This window comes from Marmota monax, unplaced genomic scaffold (genome assembly GCF_021218885.2).
Source record: "Marmota monax isolate L192 unplaced genomic scaffold, Marmota_monax_Labrador192_F-V1.1 WCK01_AAM20220418_F8-fsc00089, whole genome shotgun sequence".
In the NCBI taxonomy this organism is placed as follows: domain Eukaryota; kingdom Metazoa; phylum Chordata; class Mammalia; order Rodentia; family Sciuridae; genus Marmota; species Marmota monax.
Genome location: NW_026694744.1, coordinates 4,630,968 through 4,650,527, shown reverse-complemented (window position 1 = coordinate 4,650,527; position 19,560 = coordinate 4,630,968). Strand labels below are relative to the sequence as shown.

Genomic DNA, 19,560 nt, shown 5'->3' with positions numbered 1-19,560 from the left:
GCAGGTTTGGGCAGGACTCTTGGGTAGAGACAAGAGTGATTGCTTTATTGCCTGTGGCCCTCAATGGCTACCTAATTATACTCTTTATTCATGAAAGAAAAGGGAAGTGATTGTGTAAACACATTACGTGTCATTACCGAAAATTGCACTGTGGCTTCTTCCGGGATGCCCAGCTAAATGTTAAATTACTTGTTGGGGAGAAAACCAATCCCAAGAAAAAACTCAAAGAATAAATTGTCTTTTTGGAGGAGGGGAACTGGAAAGATGTGGGTTAAAGGATACAAAGTTACAGTGATGTAGCATGAATAAGTCCAGAGGTCTAATAAGGACTATAGTTAATACTGTGTGGTATAGGGAACTTTGCTCAGAGTAAATTTTAGGTACTTTTGTTAGAAAAAGAGAGGGAGGGAAAGGAAAAAAAACTATGTGAGACCATGGATACATTAATTTGCTTGACTATAGTAATCCCTTCAATATGTATATGTATAGCAAAACATCATGATGTATATCTTAGATATATACCAAAAAAATAAGAGATACGAATGGTTATAGGAAGTTTATTTGTAATTGAAGTGATTTAAGCATATGAAGGGCATTTAAAAGTACATTTAAAAATATATATGGAATTCCACTATCTCAGCAACATAATGGTTTTCATTTTTTGGAGTTCTTTTAAATTATTATCTATATGGAAATTTCTTTTAAGTTGATCAATGAATACATATTTTATACATTTATTCATTTTCTAGCATTATTTTAGAAAAACTTTCCCTTGATCTCACATTTTTTGTTATAAATTTAATGCCTGTATTACATCCATTATATTTATATATTACATGTATAATTTATTTAATCATTTCCATATTATTAGACACCAGTGCTACTTTTGAAATTATAAATAACTCTGCTGTAAATGTCTTTATACATATGTATTTTTCCCCTCCTAAATTTTCATATTTCTTCTATTCCAAGATGCACATTTTTCTTTGTTTAATATATATCAGGTTACATTTTAGTATAAAGATGGTAATATTTGCTTTTTCCTCTCTAAAAATTGTTATTAAATTGATATTCTACCTTAAAAGGGAAACTTTTAGGATTGGAGAAATACAATAATCCTATACTATAAATTTGTAATAGAGGATTTACTGTGTCAAAACATGTTTTTGATACTTCATAAATGCATCAACATGTCTTCTAACTGGTTTTAGTGGCACTCACCTTTAATCCCAATGACTTGGGAGGCTGAGGCAGGAGGATTACAAGTTTGAGGCTAGCCCTAGTAATTTAGCAAGGCCCTGAGCAACCTACGGAGACCCTGTTTTAAGATAAAAAAAAAAAAAAGTTCAAAAGGGCTAGGAATGTAGCTCGGTGGTAAGGTATCTCTGGGATCAATCTTTTTTTTTAATATTTATTTTTAGTTGTAGTTGGACACAACATGTCTATTTCATTTATTTTTATGTGGTGGGCTGAGGATCGAACCCAGGGCCTCGCACATACTAGGCGAGCGCTCTTCCACTGAGCCACAATCTTAGCCCTCCTTGAGATTGATCTTTAGAACAAAAGAAAAGGTCTTCAAAAAGGATTTCAAGAATGTAGAGTATGTGGTATGTGACTTTCTTCTACACATATCAGCATGAATATGTGTTGCTATTTCCCTACGGCTTTACCAGCATGAGATTTGACTTTGCTGATGGGACTGCAAATTGGTACAGCAAATATGGAAAGCAGTATGGAGATTCCTTGGAAATCTGGGAATGGAAACACCATTTGACCCAGCTATCTGTCTCCTTGGACTATACTCAAAGGACTTAAAAACAGCATACTACAGGGACACAGCCATATCAATGTTTATAGCAGTTCATTTCACAATAGCTAAACTGTGGAGTCAACCTAGATGCCCTTCAGTAGATAAATGGATAAAAAAATGTGGCATATATACACAATGGAATTTTACTCAGCATTAAAAGAGAATAAAATCATGGCATTTGCAGGTAAATGGATGGTGTTGTAGAACATAATGCTAAGTGAAGTTAGCCAATCCCAAAAAACAAATGTCCAATATTTTCCCTGATGTAAAGAGGTTGACTCATAGTGGGGTACGGAGGGGGAGCATGGGAGGAATAGATGAATTCTAGATAAGGCAGAGGGGTGGGAGGGAAAGAGAGGGGCAGGGGATTAGCAAGGATGGTGGAATGTGATGAACATCATTATCCAAAGTACATGTATGAAGACACGAATTGGTGTCAATATACTTTATATACAACCAGAGATGAAAAATTGTGGTATATAGGTGTAATAAGAATTGTAATGCACAAAATTTTTAAAAAAACAAAGTACATGTATAAAGGCATGAATTGGCATAAACATACTCTATATACAAAGATATGAAAATTGTACTCTATATGTGTAATAAGAACTGTAATGCATTCCACTGTCGTGTATTTTAAAAAAATAAAATAAATAAAACTAAAAAAAGAAAATACAAAATGAAATTAACAACAGAAAAAACATATTAAGCTTGTATATCATTTTGAACCTTGGCTGAATTATACATTGTATCCCCTATTTGAGATCACAGTAATTTTTACAATGAAATCAATCTTCAAATACAACTTTAAAAAAAGAGAGAGATTTAACTTCTCTTTGATTTTCTTTTGTTGGTCATTTTGGTGGTACAGGGGATTGAACCCAGGTCCTTGTACATGCTAGGCAGTGCTCTTTACCCCTGAGCTACACCCTAAGGCCCCTTTTCAAAAGCAATTTTATTTTGGCTTAGTTGTCCATGCTGGCTTTGAACTTGCAATCCTCCTTCCTCAGCCTTCTGAATAGCTGGGATTCCAGGCATGTGCCATCAGGCCAACCTCTCTTCGATTTTTAATAGTTTTGATAGATATAAAATGTGTTCTTTTTATTATTTTAATTTTAATTTATTTAGCTATTTATTTATTTAGCTTTTAGTATGTGAAAAGATTATGGATGAAAAGAAAACAAAAAAGGCAAAATTTGAAGACATCTCAGAAATCATTCAAAATAAAAAGCCATGATGATTAGTCAATAATTTCTAAGAGAAAAATTAATAGGTCCTGTTCTGTTTCATGCCTGTTCTTTTCCATGTTGTTATATTTGTTCCTCTGCCATATGCAAAATTAGAAAAACTTTGGACAGCCAGGCACAGTGGTGCATGCCTATAATCTCAGTGGCTCAGGAGGCTGAGGCAGGAGTATGGTGAATTCAAAGTCAGTCTTAACAACTTAGCAAGGCACTTAACAACTCATCAAAATCCTGTCTCTAAATAAAATATAGAAAAAGGGCTGAGGAAGTTGCTCAGTGGGCAAGTGCCCTTGAGTTCAATCCTCAGTACCAAAAAAGAAAAAAAGAAAAGAAAAACTCTGGATAACAATTTCTTTACAAAAATCAAAGAATTTTTTAGCTAAATGTGTCCTTAAGGATCATCTGGTTTAACCTCTCATTTTGTATCTGATTAAATAAAAACTCAGTAAGATTCAAATTGTGTTAAGATTTGCATCTAGTCCTAAGTGCACTAAAATGTAATAAGATCATTTTCTTAACCATATCTTGAAGGCTCAAGGAAAAGGAAATTGAAAAAGAGAATAATTTATAACAGCCAAGAGAATCAGTAGATACCTTTATTTTTTTTTTCTTTTTTTAAAATTTTTATTATTGGTTGTCCAAAACATTACATAGTTCTTGACATATCATATTTCACACATTTGATTCAAGTGGGTTATGAACTCCCATTTTTACCCGTATACAGACTGCAGAATCACATCGATTACACATCCACTGTTTTACATATTGCCATACTAGTGTATGTTGTATTCTTTTTTTTTTTAAATTTTTTATTGTTGACTGTTCAAAACATTACATAGTTCTTGATATATCATATTTCACAATTTGATTCAAGTGGGTTATGAGCTCCCATTTTTACCCCATATACAGATTGCAGAATCACATCAGTTACACATCCATTGATTTACATATTGCCATACTAGTGTCTGTTGTATTCTGCTGCCTTTCCTATACCTTTAGAGCTGACAAGTCCAAACAAAATATTCACTCCTGCCTCATTCCCAGCATTCCACCGTGGGACAGGGAGGTGAAAGAAAAGGAAGCAGGCAACTCTAGGTATCTCCCTACCTTGGAGTTGATGTTCCAATGTTTCCCAACTTAGAGAAAGTTCTTCAAACCCTCTCAACTTAGCTTCACTTTGTTTTCCTGCCCTGTAATTTCCTTTTTCAGAATGAATTACAAAGAGGTGTATCTGTTCCTTTGGGGGATTATGGAAATCCTAAACCTCCTCAAAGAATTGATCTGGGCTTCATAGCTTCAACAGGGTAATCACAATATCAGGCAGTATATTTTCCAAAATTTGGCTCATACAGTCTTAATATTACTCCATTGCAGTGGAAAAGTGCTTCAATTGGAAACTATGCATTGTCAAGAGTAGAGGACACCCCTCTGTGTTACTTGCTTGTATGGCAACTATTTTACAATTTTATAAATGATTTATAACTGGTAGTTATGCAAAACACTTGTTGTTTATAGACATCAAGTTGGAGGGGTAGAGGCTTATTATGGTTTGGATGTGAAATGTCCCCCAGAAGCCATTTGCTAAAGGTTTGGTCTCCAACCTATGGTGCTATCGGGAGGTGGTGGAAACTTCAGGAGGCAGGGCTTAGTTGGAAGAGGTGGACCACTGGGTGCATGCTCTTTCAGGGTATGTTTTGTCCCTGGTCTCTTCCTCTTACTCTCTTTGCTTCCTGGGCACCATGAGGTGAGCACCTTTGCTCTAGCATACCCTCCCCACCATGATGTTCTACCTCACCATAGTCCCAGAAACAACAGAACCAAGTGACCATGGACTTAAACTATGATGGAAAATAAATCTTTTCACTTTAAGTTAATTTTTCTCAAATATTTTGTTACAGAAATGGAAAGCTAACACAAGGTTCAGTAAACTGTGAAAAACTCAGTGATCTCACTTTGCAGATTCATTTCAATATTCTTCATCTGTAACTGTGTCTGTTCTTTAGATTCTCCTTTGAATTGAACCTTAGTATCTTCCTCATTAATGAGTCAAAAAAAATCCTTTAACATACATTTATTTTTGCATAGGAGAATCCTGAAGTTATTTATCATTTAAAAACTTACCTTTTAACATAATATATGGTATCTTAAAACATGAGTACTTTTTGTTACATGAAGTCTAGTTTAAGTCTCATTTTTCCATTAGCATGAAGAATGGAGAATATTAAATCTGTGATTCCCTTCTCCCAGCATGATATTTATAACCACATGTGTGTCTATGTATTCACACACATACACAGGCACACACTCACAAAATACACATGCATATATACACAATTCCCCAAGATAAACAATATGATTAGCCATAAAGGAGTCCAAAATTTATATACAAGAAGAAATTTTTTTTAATGCAATAAAGGCACAGTTCTGATGATCCATCAGTCAGAACATGTGCTATCTCACTTGGTTTATATTTTAGCTACTTCAGGTTACTTCTCCCACATTCAGGAATTCTTCAAGAATGTAGAGTATGTGGCTTTCCTCTATACTGTGATTTCTCTAACTTGGCACTATTAAAATTTTGGTCCAAAAGATTCTTTGCTGAGGGCACTCTCCTTGGTACTGTAGGATGTTTAATAGCATTCCTGACCTCTATTCACTAGATGCTAGTGGCAACCCCCACCCCCAAGCCAAATGGCTCCAGACTTTTCCAGTTGTCATGGGGGTCAAAATAATTCCCAGTTTTGAGAACTACTGATTTATGTTATTAAAGTTGTCCTAAGACAACTCCTTCCAGAGTAAATGGAGAATCTCCCCAAAGATGAGTGAATGTACCCAGTGAATATGTATCAGCATGGATGGGTCTCCATGAGTGACCATTGCAAGTTACAGAATGCTTTATACAGCATGATTGTATTATGTAAATCTTAAAATCACAAAAATTATAATTTATATTGCACAAGGCCCTGGGTTAAATCCCCAGCACCACGAAATATACATATGGAGTGAAATCATAAAAGCATGAACATGAAGAATATACATCAGTTAATTGCCTTTGAGAAAAGAGGGAGTAAATTAGGACAGGTTAAGTAAGATTGCAAAAGAAAATTCAACTGTTTCTATAATGTTTTGCTTATTTTTTAAAAGAGGTCTAAAATAAATACTGAAAAATATTATCATGTTTTTCATTCCAGCTATTGCATATATGGATATTATGTTACTCTATAAACTTTACTGCAGTTTTGGGGGAAATCCATAATAATATGTGAAAAATACAGCTTAAATTTCACATAATGTTAATGCTGTAATTTATTTTTCTTTTCTTTTTTTACAATACTTGTGTTTGAAGCAAGAATTTGTGCATGTTAGGCAAGTATCCTATCACATTTCTAGCCCCAGATTTCAGATATCTACTATTTTATATTATTCATACTACTACTTGCCTTCACGCTTATAGCATTTTTGTTTGTTTATTGTGGTACCAGGGGTTTTAACCAGGGGTGCTCTACCACTGAGCTACATCACCAGTCATTTTTTTAAATTTTTTTAATTTTATGACAGGGTCTTTCTAAGTTGCTGAGGCTGAACTTGAACTTATGATCTCCTGCCTCTGCCTACTGAGTTGCTGAGATGACAGTCATAAGCCACGATTCCAGGCTGAGTTGTCATTGTTTTACAGACCATTTTCCTGGCTCAGACTCTAATGATTACTATAATATTAATGCTCTCATATTTGTAGTGCTTTATCTTTTTCCAGTACTCTTGAAGAGGCAACTTCTTCTGAAGATGTTTCTTTCGTGGTGCTGGGGATTTAACCCAGGGCCTTGTGCATGTAAGGCAAACACTCTACCAACTATATCCCCAGCCCCCTATCTTTTTATCTGTTAATAGCTGCAACCTGCTAGTTTCTGCTTCTGTAATCATGCTTGCTCAACAGCTATGGCAGGAACCAGACCTGCCTGGAGAAAGGGAGAAACATGAAAGTTACTTGCATAAGAAAGTCGTGAACCCTGAAGTCTGTTCTGTATAAAAAATAGTAAAAACAAATGACTTTGCTCAGCCTTTGGAAAAAACTCCACTGAGCCTGCATCAGTGCTAAATAAACCTTTGTCTTCTACAACTCAAGTGCTACTTGTCTCTTTCCAGTGCCATAATTTTCCGTGACACCCTTACATCTATCTTCTCATTTTATATTCACAAGGTCTCTTGCCACCAGCCTTATTGTTGACTACATTTACCATATAAATATATAAAAAGTTTTCTATGAGCACTTCTTCATTGGCATCTACCTTAAACTTGAATTACCCGAGATGCTGACCCCAAGACATCAGATACTAACATAAGCTGTTTATTTAGGAAGTGATCCCACAAAGCACTCGTAGGGGAACTGAGACAAGAAAGACAAGGAAGTGAATAAATGATATGCTACAGAGCAGGTTACATTAGAGTGTTGTTAAGGACCAATACTGCTCATTTGTTTACACATTGGCTGTGGTTTTCATGATACAAAGGCAGAATTAAGTAATAGTGACACAAGATTGCAAAAACAAAAATATTTATTATCAGTCAGTTTGCTGACCTCCACTCTATTCCATAAACCTGGGAGAAAACTTTCTGTGTTTGAGAGTTTTGAAAACCAGTATGCAAGAAGGAAAATGTTAATTATTACTCAGAAACATTCCATTTTTATGAGGCATTTTAGAAGCAAAATAGTACTTTCAAAATCATTTTTCATAAGAACAAATATTGACAATTTGCTCTAAGAAATAGATGAAGATCCAAGAAGAAACCTGAGGCAATTACATCTCTATTGTGGAATTAATTATAAATACCTAGTTCAGACATAGAAAATGGTACTTGTTTATTGTGCTAAGCCCCAACTAATTAAGAATTATAGTGGTACAGCCTCAAGACTTCCCAGGCTTAGTGAGAGAGGGTTATAATTGATAAACAATGTCTGCAGTCAGTGCTGGAAGGAATATTGGTAGCCAATACTGAAGGCCAAAAAATAAGCACAGCTACCTGTCATGCAGTAGGTGAAAAAGAACACTTAGGCTTCCCTTCCTGTGATCTCAGGGTGATAAGGAAGGTTGGTAAAAGAATACTATATACCAAGAGGAAACACTAAGCTGGTAGCTTTGAGTCCTGTTATTCAAGGTAGGTTTAGAAGGTATATGAAGCTGAAAGTATTTTTGATTAATAAAATTTTTTAGAAGTTTTAGTTTTACAAAAGAAAATTGAACCAATAGTACAAATAGTTCCCATATATCCCTATTCCCCTACACATTTTCCCTCAATATTAACATCTTGGGTGGTATTAGTACATGGTATTAACATCTTGTATTAGTGTGGTACACTTGCTACAATTAATGAATCAATATTGTTCATTATTATTAAATAAAGACTATAGTTTATATTAAGGTTCACTGTGTTATACAGTTCTATGGATTTTGGCATTTGATACTATTATCCATTTGATACTATTATCTACTATAATAGTATCAAATGAAATAGTTTCACTACCCTAAAATTTCTCTGTGCTTCATCTATTTATATCTTTTCTCCAAACCAATCTCATCCTAATACCCTGGTGACCACTGACCTTTTTTCATATCTTCAGAATTTTCTTTTCCAATGCCAGAAATTGAACCCAGGGCCTTGTGCATATTAGGTAAGTATTCTACCACTGAACTATAACCCTAGCCCAACTGTATCTAAAAGTGTGCCTTTTCCAGAAAATCATATAGTTGGGATTGCATACTAGGTAGATTTTTCATACAACGTCTTCACTTAAGAATACACCTGTAAGGTTCCTCCATGCTTTTTCACGTTTTGATAGCTTTTAATTTTTTCACTGCCAAATGATATTCCATTGTATGAATGCATTGAATTTTGTTTATCCACTTACCTATTAGTATCATCTTGATTGTTTACAGTTTCTGGCAATTAAATGATCCATTTCTCTTTTAATTAATTTATTAATCTATTTATTTTTTTGCTACTGGGGATGGATCCCAGAAATGCTGTTCTATCACTGGGGTACATCCCTGGCCATTTTTATTTTCATCTTAAGATAGCATCTTACCAAGTTGCTTCTTTCCGGGAATTGGTCCATTTCATCTAAGTTACCAAATTTGTGGGCATAGAGTTATTCATAGTATTTCTTTATTATCTTTTTAATTTTCATGAGATCTATTGTGATGGTGTCTCTTTCATTTCTGATATTAGTAATTTGCATCTTTCCTCTTTTTGTCTTGATTAGCCTGGTTATAGATTTATCAATTTTATTAATCTTTTCAAAGAGACAGTTTCTAATTTTGTTGATATTCTTTATTGTTTTCCTATTCTCAATTCCATTGATTTCTCCTGTAGTTTTTACTACCTTTTTTGGCAGGGGGTATTGAACCAAGGAGCACTTTACCACTGAACTAGATCCCCAATCATATATTTTTTTTTTTTAAATTTGAGACAGGATCTTGCTAAGTTGCTTAGGGTCTGGCTAAGTTGCTAAGGATGGCCTTGAACTTGAGATCTTTCTGCCTCAGCCTCCTGAGTCACTGGGGTTACAGGCATGAGCTACTGCACCCAGCAGTTCTTATTATTTCTTTTCTTTTGCTAGCAATAGGCTTGTATTGCTTTTATTTCTCTAGTTTCCTAAGGTGAAAGCTTAGATTACTGTTTAGGTTTTTCTTCTTTTCTAATAATACACATTCAGTGCTATAAATTTCCCTATAAGCACTGCATTTTGCTGTATCCAAAAATTTTGATGGGTTATATTTTCATTTCACTTCAAGATATTTTTTAAAATGTTTAATTTCTCTTCAGAGTTTTTTGATGCATGGGTTATTTAGAAGTATGTTTAACATCTAAATGTTTTGGCATTTTCTAGCTATGTTTCTGCTATTGATTTCTAGTTTAATTTCATTGTGGTCTGGAAGCAAGCTTTGTATGATTTATTTTCTTTTAAATTTGTTAGGATATGGTTTATGACCTAGAAAGTGGTCTATCTTGGCAAATGTTCCATGCAAGCTTGAGAAGAATTTCTATTCTGCTTGGTTGGATGAAGTATTTGATAAATGTCACTTATATCCAATTGATTGATGGTGTTCTCCAGTTCAACTGTCCTCACTGATTTTCTGCCAGCTGGATCTGCCAATTACTAATAAAAGAGTGTTAAAGTTTCCAACTATAATAATGGAGTTCTTTTTCTTCTTTCTGTTCAATCAGTTTTGCTTTACATTATTTTGATAATCTGTTGTTAAGGTGCGTACATGTTAAGGACTGTAATGTCTTCTTGGAGAATTGACCATTCTTTATCCCTAATCATTTTCTGAAATCTTTTTTGTCTGAAATTGGTACTTCAGTTATCATTTCATTTGTATCATTAAGGTATATCTTTCTCCATCCCTTCACCTTAAATGTATGTTTTTATATATAAAGTGAATTTAGAAATGATATAGTTGGGTCTTTTTAGATATACTCTGAAAGCCTTTACCTTTCAATTGATGTATTTAGACAATTCAAATTTAAAGTGACTGTTGATAAAGTTTGATTAATTTTATTGTGTTTGTGTGTTCTATTCATTATAATTTTTGGGGTTTTTTTTTTATATCTTCCCTCTTTTTTTCCTCCCTTCTTTGGTTTTGACTGAAAATTTTATATGAATCCATTTTTTTTCTTTACTTAGCATGTTAAATTATATTTTTAAAATATTTTTAGTGCTTTCCCTAGAGTTTTCAATATACATTCATAACTATCTAAATCTACTTTGTGTGTGGGGGGGATGGTAATGAGGATTGAACCCCAGGAGTGCTCAACCACTGAGTTATACCCCCATTTTTTTTTTAATTTTGAGAAAAGGTCTTCCTAAGTTCACAAGGTTGCCCTTGAACTTACAATCCTACTCCCTCAGCCTCCCAAGTAGTGGAATTATAGGCATGTGCCACCAGGTCAAGTTTAAGTCCACTTCCAAATAACATTATACTGCTTCATTAGTAGCACAGTTACCTTATAACAGAGCATTCTCAATTACAACTTCCTTTCATCCACTATACTATTGCTGACATTTATTTCATTTTTGGTGTCACTCCTGACTCAGAGGCTGTGATTCTGCCCTTCTGGGGGAACAGGGATTTATAAAGAGGTGAATCAAAGGTTACATTCCACATGTTCTCTGTTGGAGTTGTAATTTACTTGTTAATTTGGGAGATGGTCATTTCTGAGATCTTCTGGTGTCATCCCCCAAATCTGAATCACTTCTTTCCTGTGGTGGGTTTGTGCTCAAAGACAGATAACTCTGCCTAGGATAAGGAAGAAAGGTAATCCTTTTCTCCCTGAGATTAGGAAGGGGGCAATATTAGGGAGGAAGAGGGAGAGAGCAAGATAGGGATTTAGGACAAAGAGAGAAATACTGAATCTTAAAGAAAACACCCACAAGTCATTTAGATGTAGAAAGCATAGTTATAAATCTTGAGCAACCCAATAGCTGGCCAATGCCCTTGTAAAACGAGGGAAATATGCAAGGTCAGGGAAAACTGGTGCAAAATTTTGCAGCTCCAGCCTGAATCCACCTCTAGACCAGCCCCTGAAACAGTCCTATAAATATTGGACCCCCAGCCCAAGTCAGGGCTGCTTCTCACTCTCCAGATAGCCCACATTCTCCCTTGAATGTGTGTCTGCCTTCCTAAATAAACGTGCCTATGCCTTTGTCTGGCTCAAGCTGAAATTCTTTTCCCTCTCTTCTGTGAGAGAAATACAAAGTCTGGTGGTTCATTTTCAAAATCTAGTATTCAGCCTTAATTGGATTCAATTGTAGCCCTTCTCTTTTGCCCACCTTAATTATAAAATTATAAAATTAGTCAATTGCATAGATTGTACCCACCCCCAAGTGCTTCCTATTGGGATTGAGGGGCAGTACCTCATTAGGGATGAATATTGGCAGACTGCCCACCCAGGTGTGCTTGCTCACCTTTGGAAGCACATTCTTCTGCAGAATTACATTTGCCTTGCCCACCCACTTCTGAGCTCATATTTGACTTCTTGCAGCACCTCGTTATTTCTCTTCTGGGAACTCCTCAGACCCTTCTTTGGAGACCTCTCTTCTTCTGTGACAAGAGGAAGAGAAAGAAATATATTCTTTTAAAAAATAAATCTCAGAGGCAGAGCAGCAAGGACTATATTCAAAGCATAAAATGTACCACTGTTACAATCAGAACAGAAGCAATAGGCTTTCAGCATAAGGTTTTATGTTACTATGGCTAAAAGCTAGTCTGTATTTAATGTTCATTACAACGATATGTGCCAAAGATTCCATTTTTCTTTGGTTTCCACATATTCCCTGCTTCTATGTTGTTTTTAAATTTTCCTAAGAACTCCTTCTTAAATAGTTGTAATCCACTATTATACTGGAGTTCTGATGGTGTGGTGCTAAGATTTTGAGGAGGGGAAGCATTTTATAATCTTAGAATTAAATATTGGGATTTTTTTAGTGGACTTGAGCTGTGACCAACAGAACTTCTCAGCCTTTCCCCCTATTATGTGATACAGGAAGGCTAGAGGGAGACTAGCATTGTCTACTTGCCCTTCCTTTTGGTAAGATAGGTTCTTGTAAAATAGTTTACCTTGAGGTTAAATCTTGTTACAGAGAATAGAACACTCTGGGCTTATTTCAAAATGATTACTTCTCTTTTCTCACTTTTTAAAGCAGAGAAGATATTCACCCCTGGTGGGGCTCCTGGAGATAAAACCCCCAAAGTGTGAGGGGCCTCTCTAAAATTGGGCTACCACTAGTTTTAACTATCAAGTTAGTTTAAACTCAGCTTTTAGCAATTCATCAATCACCGTTTAATTGTTCTCTCCATTTACTGTCTCCAGAGGTCTCTGCTCTTGTCTATATTCTTCTCTAAACTACTTATTCTCTATACTTAGATGCCTCCCTAGTTTTCAGGATGGCAATTTGCACTGTGACCTCAATCTATGGTTGATTTAAGAAAAGTGGTTCATTTTCAGTTTGTTTGGCTTCTTCTTGTTGTGAGAACAAGAACGATAATTTAAAAGCTTTTTACATGTCTAAGATAATCAGGAGGCATGACGTATATGACTACAGGCAGGGGTGCTGAAATCCAAGTGTAATTAGCCTATGGCCCATGAGAATCATGCATATTGATTACTGCCAACACTCACTGACTCCTTCATAAAACCAACTTTTCAGCTAAAACTACATTCTACAAATACAGTATTTTACTGAGGTGTTGGCCTAATTAAGTACAATTCTCAAAAGAAAGAGATCTTTTAGTGAAATTCTACTTTATGATTTGAATCAGATTTTTTTCCACTTTGACTAATCCCAATGGCTTTTTCAGTGGCAGAATGAGTTTCTTGCAAAATTTGAGCATTGCAGCTGTTAGGTTTTGTTGTTGTTGTTGTTGTTTGTTTGGGGTACCAGGGATTGAATCCTGGACTCTTTACCAAGAAGCCACATTCCCCGCCATTTTTATTTACTTATTTATATTTTGAGACAGGGTCTTACTAAGTTGCTTAGGGCCTTGCTAAATTGCTAAGGCTGGCTTTGAACTAGTAATTGTCCTGCCTCAGCCTCCCAAGTCACTGGGATTATAGGCATGCACCACCATGCCCAGCTACTTGTTAGTTCTTAAGTATGATCATTCCAGAACATGCTTTCTGTCTTATTAAAAGTTGACCTCCACTCACTTTATGAGTTTTTGGTTCCTTGCATATGAATTAGAAATGTGTTATAAGTTACAACCCATGAGACCTACTAATTAATAAGACTCTGTCCTAAGACAAGTGGGCAGTGGACTAAAGACAAGAATTACAACTTTTTATTCATGTATCTAAATCTATAATTATATCTTTCTATATTATGCCAGTTTTGTTGTGATCCATCTCTACATTACCATTAGTAGTCTTACTGGTGAGATGATATAGAGAAAATAAAAGAACATCGTTATTTTCAATTTTCTTCTTCCTGTAATCCAGTGGTTCTCAATTGGTGGCAATTTTATCCCTGAATGACATTTGGAAAAATCTGAGACATTTCTAGTTGTCATAACTGGAGAGTAGACTGTTACTGGTGTCTTGCACGTCTCTGCCAGGGATGCTGCTAAACTTCCTCCAATGCATGAAAACATAAAGGATTATTCACAAGAGGGAATAAATTTATCTGTAGCTGGAGCTGTAAGTCAGTGGTAGAGCTCAGGCCTTGCATATGTAAGGCCCTGAGTTCAATCCTGAGTACTGAAAAATAATCTAATCTAAAGTGTCTATAGGGCTAAGGTGAAGAAACCCTGTTATAATCTAAGAAATTAGCCACCCTGGTCTACCTCCTAGGCTATATACCAGAATCCTAATGATCTCATTCTCATATCTTTATAAACTTTTACCTTACAAAGATAAACTTTATTTCTGGACTATTTTTAATATGATGCATCATTTTTATATCTTGCCTCACAAAACTTAAAGGTCAGTGATTCATAGTATCAGCTGTTTTACGAGAGGCCTACAGGTGCTAGGGTCCTAAGAGTTAGACACCCTTACAAAATTAGTCTTTCTAGTGTGTAAGTTTTACAAGTAAAATTAGTAATATCACAAGGTAACTCCAAATTGAGGGTACAGATAAACTTTAGAAACAAACTTGGTAGAGGGATAAGAAACAGTATTTTTTGAGCTATGGAGCTGCAGATGTGGTTTACAGATGTTCTCTCACTTAATACTTATAGCAACCTCACCATACAACCTTGTTCCTGTCAAATAAAGCAGCCAAGAAGAGAACAGGATGATACGTTAAAGATAGTTTTACCCCTTCCTATTAATAACTTAACTATGTGCCTTGTAAAAATTTATAAGCTTCAAAATGTCTATAGAGGAACATAAAAGTCACTCACTATTCCACTCCCAGAGATAACTGTGTATTTCTTTCTTTTTCAGCATTGGGGATTGAACATAGGATCACTATTACCACTGAGCCACATCCCAAGCCCTGCAGTTTTCATTCCTAATAAAAATAATATAGAAGTGGCAGTGTGTTTTGTGTGTGTATGCATGTGTGTGTGATTCTTGATTGTTTTTAAATACCAAAATAGTAACTTTTGTATCACTCTCAGGATTTCCAAACATATTACATAAAAAAATTGCTATTGGTACTCATGATATGTATATATACACCCACACATATACACCATATATTACACGATATATCACATTATATAATATTATATAGTACTTCTAATATATCCAGACATAACATTTAAGAGCACAGACATGTAAAATGTGGAATTAATTTTAGAACTCATCTAAATCCTGTCTGAAGAGAAGCTATAAGACTACTAAAGTTTCCCCCATGGATACTGAGAGGTCATTGTTTTCTGTTATCCAGGAAGATGGAAGAAAAGTGGAGTTGCAAAGAGAAATAAAGAAATATTAATAAGAAACCACGTGGAATATGAAAAATAGCCTTAATTATTGTGTCTGCTTCTGCTAAGTTTCAGGGTAATCTAAAGGGAACAGTCATCAGATTGTAGTCACATGTTCCTTTGTTCTTCAAGAATTGTCATAAAATTGGATCCCACACTACAGATCTAAAAAGAAGGGATACAGGGTGCCACTTCTCTGACATTTTAGAATTAGTAGTTGAGAATCTAAGTAATCTAATTGTGATTACTGATAGAAGTTTAAGTCACCACAGAAAAACACAATAAGAAATTTATATGGTAAGTAAAAGATTTGCTTCAGCAAATGTGTGTGTGTGTGTGTCATACACATAATTCAGTGATTTTATGTCAGTATCTTTTTGCTAGATCTATTAATATATTCTATTATTTAAATATATTCAGTAATTATATAATAGTAATTATTTAATAATTATTTTTTCAGCAAATTTTTAAACTGTGGACCTGTTGAGATTGTATAAAGCCCTAGTTAGCATTAATATTATATTAACTAATTTGTAATGTACTTAACCATTTTTCATTAAGTATAATAATTTATAAAAGTAATATATTTTAGGCATATGTTGAGCAAGCTCACATTCTTTTATCCACAAAAGTTACATCAAATTTATGAGAAATCAAAAGATTGAGTTGCCACTATTCAATAGTGCTTTTCCTTGTTCACGTATTTCTTAATTCAACAGCATATCCCAGTAAATGCTGCCCTTTAACAGATAAATGGATAAAGAAAGTGTGGTACATATATACAATGAAATATTACTCAGCTATAAAGAAGAATGAAATTATGTCAATTGCCAGTAAATGAATGGAACTGGAGATTATCATGTTAAGTGAAATAAACCAGCCCCCAGATAACAGGAAAAAACCAAAAGGCCTAATGTTCTCTCTGATATGTGAATGCTAACACACAATAAGAGGGGTATTTGGAAGAATAGAAGTTCATTGGATTAGACAAAGGGGAAGGGAATAGGAAAGACAGTAGAATGAATTGGACATAACTTTTCTTATGTTCATGTATGAATACATGACCAGTGTAACTACACATTTTGTACAACCACCAAAATGGGAACTTATATTCCATGTATATATGATATGTCAAAATACATTCTACTATCATGTATAACTAAAAAGAACTAATTAAAAAAATTTTAAAAGAATCATCATTTGAAGAAGGGGGGATGTCTTTGTTCTGACTCCAAAAACTAAATAACTGACTCTTCTAAAATAAATGCCCTGTTGTGTAACATTTGTCAACTTCTGTAATGTTAATACTCTCATTCTGGACAATTTCAAGGTCACTGAACACTGATTTGCAAAGAAATACCAATAATCAGTTCTTATTAGATTTAAGGACAGGCTTGAGCACTCCAATTCATGTAACCAAGAAACAAAGGAATGTTTAGAGAAGTTCATATGCTTAGAATGTTCACATTATATAAGGTAAGGGTAAAGACAGGGGCTGAGGCTGGTGAGGTGGAAGAAGTCAGAGCATGAAGAATCTTGAATGACTATCCAGGAGATTTGGTAACCATTGGATTTGGCAGGTATTAAGGTAAGAAATGATAGTACCTCTCATCATTGTAGTGACCAAAGTATTTTAAAGGAATTCAGGGAAGAGATGATGTTGTCCCAAATTATGGTAACATACATTGGTTTCTATAAATATCTGGGTAAGAATAAAGGTGTTTCTGCTCAGTTATTAAATATGGGATATTGAAGTTATATTAGTTAAGAAATGATGATAAACCTAAACCCATGAAAGTGACCATAGTATTTTATAGATAACCAGGTCAGAGATGTTGGTAACCCTAGTTACAGTACTCAGATTAAATTTCTCAAGTAGACAAGTAGTTACCATATCAGTTAACGTGGCATTTTGTGGTTTTCCAGGTATTATGTTGAACATAACCATGAAAGTTACCATGAGATTTTCAGGAATCTGGTAAGGAGATGATACCTACCTTAACCCCTAAAGTGTTGATGGGATCTTGCAGGTAAGAAATGAAGAGACAATGGTAACCACAGTAGTAAACAAGAGATTTTATGAGTATCCAGGTAAGAGATAATGGTGTCCCTAAAAATGTGGTGACCATGGGATTCTGTGGGATCCAATTAATAAATGATGTGTAACTAGCAATGGTAGTAACAAAGTAGTTTACAATTAGCCCAGTTAGAGATGATGTGTCTTTACAAGGGCATTTATCTGTGTAATTTGTAGGTCTCCACGATAAGTTGTTTTTCTAGACTTGGTAGACACTATGGACTTGTGTAAGCATCCAGATAAAAGATGATATGTCAGAAATCACCATTTTGATCATTTCGTGTATCCAGTTATCAACTGTTGGTAAACCTAAATTAGATATGGGTCTTTGAAAGTATATATGTAATAATGATGACTTAAACCTTGGTCATGCCCATGGGATTTTTAGGTGTTCCATAAGATAATGTGTTCATAATTATGGTTGTTATCATGTTTTTTTGTTTGTTGTAGGTTTTAAAGAAGACAAGGTGAAATTAAGTGCAAAGATAAACAAAGGATTTGACAGGTAACAGGAAAATAATGTGGGCTTCAACTAAGTGGACATCATGAGATTTTGGAAGTGTCAGATAAGTTATTATGATGTCACAAACAATTGTACTGACCATGGAATTTTTCAGATCTTAGTAGATGATGGTAAAACTAACAACAATAATAGAGATGAGACTCTGCTGATTTCCAGGTAAGTAATGATGTGGACCATAAATACATTAGTGACCATATGATTTTTAGATATCTAGAAAATTGATGATGCTGTCCTGAGCTCTTATCATAACCATATGCTTTTACAGGGATTCAAGTAAGAAATGAGTGTTTCTAACAAAAGTAATAACTGTCAGATTTTACTGTCTTATACTTCAAAGGGAATTAGTACTTTGCTGCCCCCAACCCATGTGGGCAGCTGAATTTAAGGTCGCTCGTGTGAATTTGCAGGGACACCAAATAAAACACAGACACACACTTACCTTTAAACAAGCTTCAGGACAGCTTCTCTGCTCTTGGCCTCAGGCTCCCCAAATGGGAGAGCAAGAGAAAGTCACGAAAGGCTGGCGAGAGAGCAAGCACGTTTGGAAGTGGGCTTTTGTTGGGGGGACCCTTATTAGAAAGTTCCATCCAAAAAAGGTCAGAAGGGACAGGGTTACAAAGGAAAGGTGAGTATAATTTGACCCAAGGGGCCATGGGGCAACAAGCCTATGTCTGAAGACATGCCCTCAAACTTCCTGGACCAGATCAATGTTCAGGTCACTACAAGATGTAGTGATGGTCAAAGCCTCTCTGCTCCTGGATGGAAGGTGTGAATTATTCAGAGTGGTTCCCCACAGTCCTTTTTTTGGCAGGGAAGGGTACCAGGGATTGAACTCAGGCATGTGTAACCACTGAGCTATATCCCCAGCCCCTTTTTATTTTATTTTATTTTTTTACTTTGAGGCAGGCTCTTGCTAAATTGCTTAGGACTTCATTAATTTGCTGAGGCTGGCTTTGGACTTGTGATCCTCCTGCCTCAGCCTCCCAAGCTGCTGGGACTATAGACATGTGTCACCACACATGGCTAGAGGGAATTAGTCTTAAAATTTAATAGTGACAAAGACAGTAGCAAGTATACAGATAGGTAAAGTATCACAGAGTTCCTCACCATAGTAGTGACCATGGGATGTCCAGTGAATATATGATGGTATCTAAAACTAATATATTGACCTTGGAGTTCTCTAAGTATCCAGGTAGACTTAGAGTTTGCTGGAAAGACTATAGTGAATGGAAGGTTGTAATTAGCAGTGATCCAGATGGAAGAACATGTATCCCTAATCAAGGTTGCTACCATGTGTTTTTTCAGGTTGCAGTCGAGAGATAACGGTGCCTCTGACTATGATGTTGATCTATAATTAAAGAATCCAGGTAGAATTCATGGCTCCCCTAACAATTGTAGTGAATATGGCATTTTTCAAGGTCCATGTAGAAGATTTGTTCCCATTACATATTTTTGAAGGCTTTGATCAAGAAAGAATG

The 19,560-nt window shown here is 35.2% G+C and overlaps 1 long non-coding RNA gene across 1 annotated transcript in view; it reads right to left on the bottom strand.

Annotated features, from left to right (window-relative positions):
- Positions 1–7,589: 7,589 nt before the first annotated feature.
- Positions 7,590–19,560, bottom strand: part of LOC131423399 (uncharacterized) — a 79,382-nt gene continuing 67,411 nt past the window's right edge. Inside the window, exon 2 of the long non-coding RNA XR_009224888.1 lies at positions 7,590–12,155. This is a non-coding gene — a long non-coding RNA (uncharacterized LOC131423399). The remainder of the gene's footprint in view (positions 12,156–19,560) is intronic.